The sequence below is a fragment of the Artemia sp. Qi Xiang Cuo genome, unplaced genomic scaffold (assembly GCF_049724085.1).
Source record: "Artemia sp. Qi Xiang Cuo unplaced genomic scaffold, ASM4972408v1 HiC_scaffold_3025, whole genome shotgun sequence".
In the NCBI taxonomy this organism is placed as follows: Eukaryota; Metazoa; Arthropoda; class Branchiopoda; order Anostraca; family Artemiidae; genus Artemia; species Artemia sp. Qi Xiang Cuo.
Genome location: NW_028300420.1, coordinates 1,337,632 through 1,342,403, shown reverse-complemented (window position 1 = coordinate 1,342,403; position 4,772 = coordinate 1,337,632). Strand labels below are relative to the sequence as shown.

General features: G+C 34.2%; 1 pseudogene; it reads right to left on the bottom strand.

Annotated features, from left to right (window-relative positions):
- Window positions 1–1,913: 1,913 nt before the first annotated feature.
- On the bottom strand, window positions 1,914–2,655 carry LOC148938690 (uncharacterized; annotated as a pseudogene).
- Window positions 2,656–4,772: the final 2,117 nt, after the last annotated feature.

Genomic DNA, 4,772 nt, shown 5'->3' with positions numbered 1-4,772 from the left:
TTCCTTATGTGCCTTCTCAAGGAGCCTAAAATATAAAATTCCCCAATATTCTCTGTAAACGTTTGTATTATTTTAATCGTCTAAACAAAGAAGGCCCAAGATACATCTATCCATTGACATATCTCGCTGTTGTTGTATAACTCTTTTCATCACAGCATTGAATGACACTGTGGTATTGTTGGTTATTCCGGAGACTGGATTAAAATCAAGAATCTGGACAACGATGAAGTTACAATCATACTTCAACATGTCAGATTCCAGATTATCTCTAAAGTAGGTAAATGCAGGGACGGACCATTTCACGAGCCTGTCAGTTCTTATGTGGTAACACTCATCTTCACATTTTGATCTGATCAACTGAAGAATATCATCTGGAACTAACTTGATGTCTTCTTTAGATGCCCCCATTTTCTTAAGTGTAGGTTTTGCATTGATCTGATAGTGTAGTAAGCACTGAGCAGCCTGAATATGAGGACCTATTTTTTTTCTCGCAGCCTCTATACCCTTTTCTCTATCACTCACAAAATAATTTTGCGGTGAATTGACGCTTGGTGATTTCTTCGTTAGAACTATAAACAGCTCTTCGTGTGAATCATCTGATCTATTAGTGTGAAGTAAAAGTGTGGATGTAATCAGAGGTGCTGCACCCTACTGGTTAAAGTCAGGGTGTTGGAATATCAGAGCTGAAACCCAGTTATTTCAAATTTTATACTTGGTATCATAATGGAACACTATCGGGATACCGTGTTTTACAAAGTAATCAACCTCTAAGATGGCAAAGTCTGATCTACAGGTAACGGCTGCCTCTCCTTGCCAAAAAATATTTTCTGTCACAACAAAATCAGTTTCCGTCATAAGATATCGAATCATGTTACATTTTTCTTTGGATATCTTGCTTTTTCTAGCCAAAGAAAAGGCATCCTTTACCTGCAGCTGACTTCTTGGACCATTTTTCTGCAGCTCAGTCACTGTCTTTCTACACTCTTTATGGAAATGTTCTCGGGGCGTCATTGGTGTGGTTTTTGCTACATTTTTGGCTCTTATTAATACAGATTTCTCAGAAGGAACAAAAGGGATAGCTGTTGTTCCTTCTTTCTTTTTATGGCGTACATGGGGGTCACAACTGAATTTTCTGTCACAAGTACCAACATATTTAATTACTGTATATAGTCAGTGCTCAAGGGGACGGTTCAATGCACATTATTTATATCGAAAGATATAACTCTTCAAATGAACTATCTTGCCTTCAATTATCCGTTGATTAACTCTCTTTCTGAAGTTTGGATGAAAAGAGGGTACAGATACTGTGTGTTCCCCACTACTTCTGCTATAACGGTAACCATTAGCCTTGTAGTCTTGTAAGTATTAAAAACTATCTGAACATACTAAAAAAATACTCTCTGCAATAGGAGAGGCTGGAACTTTGTTCTTGCAGAGTCTAAACTTTGATATACTAGTTTCGGTAACGGTCGTTAAGATTATGGCAGCCTCAGTAGATCTAAGTGCCGATACTTGGTTTCGTACATAAGTGGGTCCACTGGATTAGGCAGTGAGGCGCCATGTATTGTTTGAATTACACTTGGCCGATCATTTTGAAAATCTTGTACGTTTTGGGACAAAAAACGAACATTCAGAGAAGGCTCATTAAAAGCCGATTTATTTTTCTCAGGCTGTGTATTATAAATCTGTGTTTCGTTAGAGCCCTGGTAATTGTCTTCACATAATTCATTGGCTATGTATACCGTTTTGTTAACGTTACTTTTTTGTTCTGGGTTTCTTTTATTGTTTTCATCATAGGCGTCATTAATCTGGAACTCATTTTCTACTTCCAGTCGAAAATATTCCACCGGATTCTCTTGGTAGTCAACCTTTTCCATGTCCTTGCACTCTTGAGTGTCCATGCACTCTTGAATTTACATGCACTCTTTAAAGTCCATGAACTCCGAGAACTCCATGTTCAGCTGATCATTTTCAAAGTTCCAGTAATTATCAATCACTGGAGTAGGACGTGAGGTGCCATGTATTGTTTGAATTACACTTGGTCGATCATTTTGAAAATCTTGTACTTTTTTGGACAAAAAACAAACATTCAGAGAAGGCTTATTAAAAGCCGATTTATTTATATCAGGCCGTGTACTATAAATCTGTGTTTCGTAAGAGCCCTGGTATTTGTCTTCACATAGTTAATTGGCTATGTATACTGTTTTGTTAACTTTACTTTTTTGTTCTGGGTTTCTTTTATTGTTTTCATCATAGGCGTCATTAATCTGGAACTCATTTTCTACTTCCAGTCGAAAACATTCCACCATATTCTCTTGGTAGTCAACCTTTTCCATGTCCTTGCACTCTTTAGTGTCCATGCACTCCATGCACTTCTTGAACTCCATGTCCAGCTTATCATTTCCAAAGTTCCCTTCGATATCAATCTTTTCTGACACCTTTGCTTTAACGAGTGTTTGGTAACCATCCTTAATTATTTTAACTCACTGTTGTTCATCTTCATCTGTGGATTTGCACATTGTACTTACCATGTTGAGCTTATATTCTTTCAAATACATCTTATTTCTTCTTTCAAGATTGAGAATTTAATTTTTTTTCTTTGTATATGTTGATGGATGTGCCACGAGAGCCTCTTTTCTTCTTGTTTTGACACATCATCCGAATAGAAATTACGAGTTGAACTAAAAAGACAAGTATTTCATTTTCTTAAAAACTACATCCAAGAGTCTGTGAAATGGAATCCAAACTTAAATGAGTAAAGCATTACTAGAGAGCAGTTGGATGTCAAATCCCCCTAAAAAAGGGAACGAAACTGCGTCTCTTTCTAGGTCTTTTATATGTTATAAAAAAAAATTCAACGTAAGTTACTGAAAAAATTTTATTTTTGTTTGTATAGTTTTATATTTGTTAGATGTTAAGACATGTAATTTTAAAAACATTCTTTTTTTTAAATTTGATGTACTTTATTGTGTCTATTACTGAGTTTGAATTTTAATTAATACATAAAAAGTACATTAAAATAAAAAAGATTTTTTTAATAAAAATTACAGGGAAATAAACACTTAAAAAGCTGAGCTACATGGAATTAATGTTCATTATTTTCCATAGTTCCTTACAGTTATACGGACTATTATATTGATTTTACACTTTTTGTCGTTGATGTTTTGAAAAACAAAAGCACGCTGTTCGAGATACATATAGTTTTCAATAAAACGGAAAGGACATAACATACCTTAGACTTTTATGGTTTGGGACGGGAGAAAGGGGGCGTAGTCAAACACCTAGGGGGTTTATATTTTTTTTCCACTATTAATGTTGTATTAAACATTGTTTTGGGGCCCACATTTCTAAAATTCACCTGGTGCCAGGCCTCTTAGCCCCCCCCCCCTGACCAAGGGCGTGTGGTGCCCCCCGTTCCGGGGTGGGTTTAGGGTTATAATACCCAGCGCGTTCCTTTGAATGCCCAACGAGTCTAAAAAATTTGGAGTTATCTATTTTATTCAAAATAGTTGAAAGGCCCAATAACTGTCTTTTGAGATAAAATGACCCCCTACAGCCCCTGGTATGTAAGTTTTTAAGTTATAAAAAATGTCCTTTGTTTTATTTGTTATTGGGAAGTGTGCATACACATATGCTGATTATTATTCCTTAAAATTTTAATTATTTTTTATTTCTTAAAATTATAAAAGTGAAAACATTAAAAAAAATTTCAGTAAAGTACAAATTATATTATAAATTTTAGAAAGCATAGAGTTTAGAACCCTAATTAGGTTAATTTCTGCTCTTTATGAGTTTGACTTATTTTAATTTTTTTTTTTTTTGGGTTTCATTTATTTATTGATAATGATATATTGTATTTGTATGCTTGTTATATTATTTTATTCTATTATTTTTTCGTTTTTTGTTTAATGGATTTATTTATTATTTTTGGAAAATTATTTTGTGAAAAAATTTTTTTTTATTAATTTTTTTCGTTTTATATTTACATAGTTTTTTTCAGGGAGAAATATTGAGCCTCTTCTGAAGTTAAACAGCCATCACTTCCATAAGAACCTTAAATACCCCCTGGGCATAAACTATGACCCTTGCCCCTAATCTCTGGGGTCTGTTTCAACACTAAAAGTCTTGTTATATAATATTTAGACTATTTTGAATAGACGGGGTGTCTCATTATTTCTAGCAGACACACTTTAGGACAATCCGAAGGACGGGTAGGGTGGAGAGGGTATCTTCCCTCTGACCACTGGCTCTTGCTAGATTCCTCTGATCTGAAAAAAAAATACATTGTGCAAACATTGTTTTTTACTTAGGCACTAATAATACGCTGCCTGTTATTTATTTTTTTTTTGTTGTCGATGTTTTGAAAAACAAAAGATACGTGTAGTTTTAAATAAAAAAGAAAGTACATAACAGGCTTAAGTCTTTTATGGTTTGGGAAAGGAGAAAGGGGCAGTAGCCAAACTACTCTTAGTAGTAATTTTTGTTGACAATATAAAAATAAACCAGACTCTGCACATAATATTTTTTCAAGAACAATTGTTTCATTAGAAGCACTAAACAATAGCGGTGTCTGCTTTGACAATAAACTTGTCAAACACGCAAATGTTTTTTTCTTAGCTATATAAAATATTCTCACTCTAATATTAAGTAACTCTTGTTTTTCAGGAGACAACGTTAGAAAATTTGGGACAACAATTAAAAATAGTCAAGCTTTAGCGTAAAGAGCAACGTATCAAGAAGGAGCGAAACCTCCTCATACGAAAATAATTTCT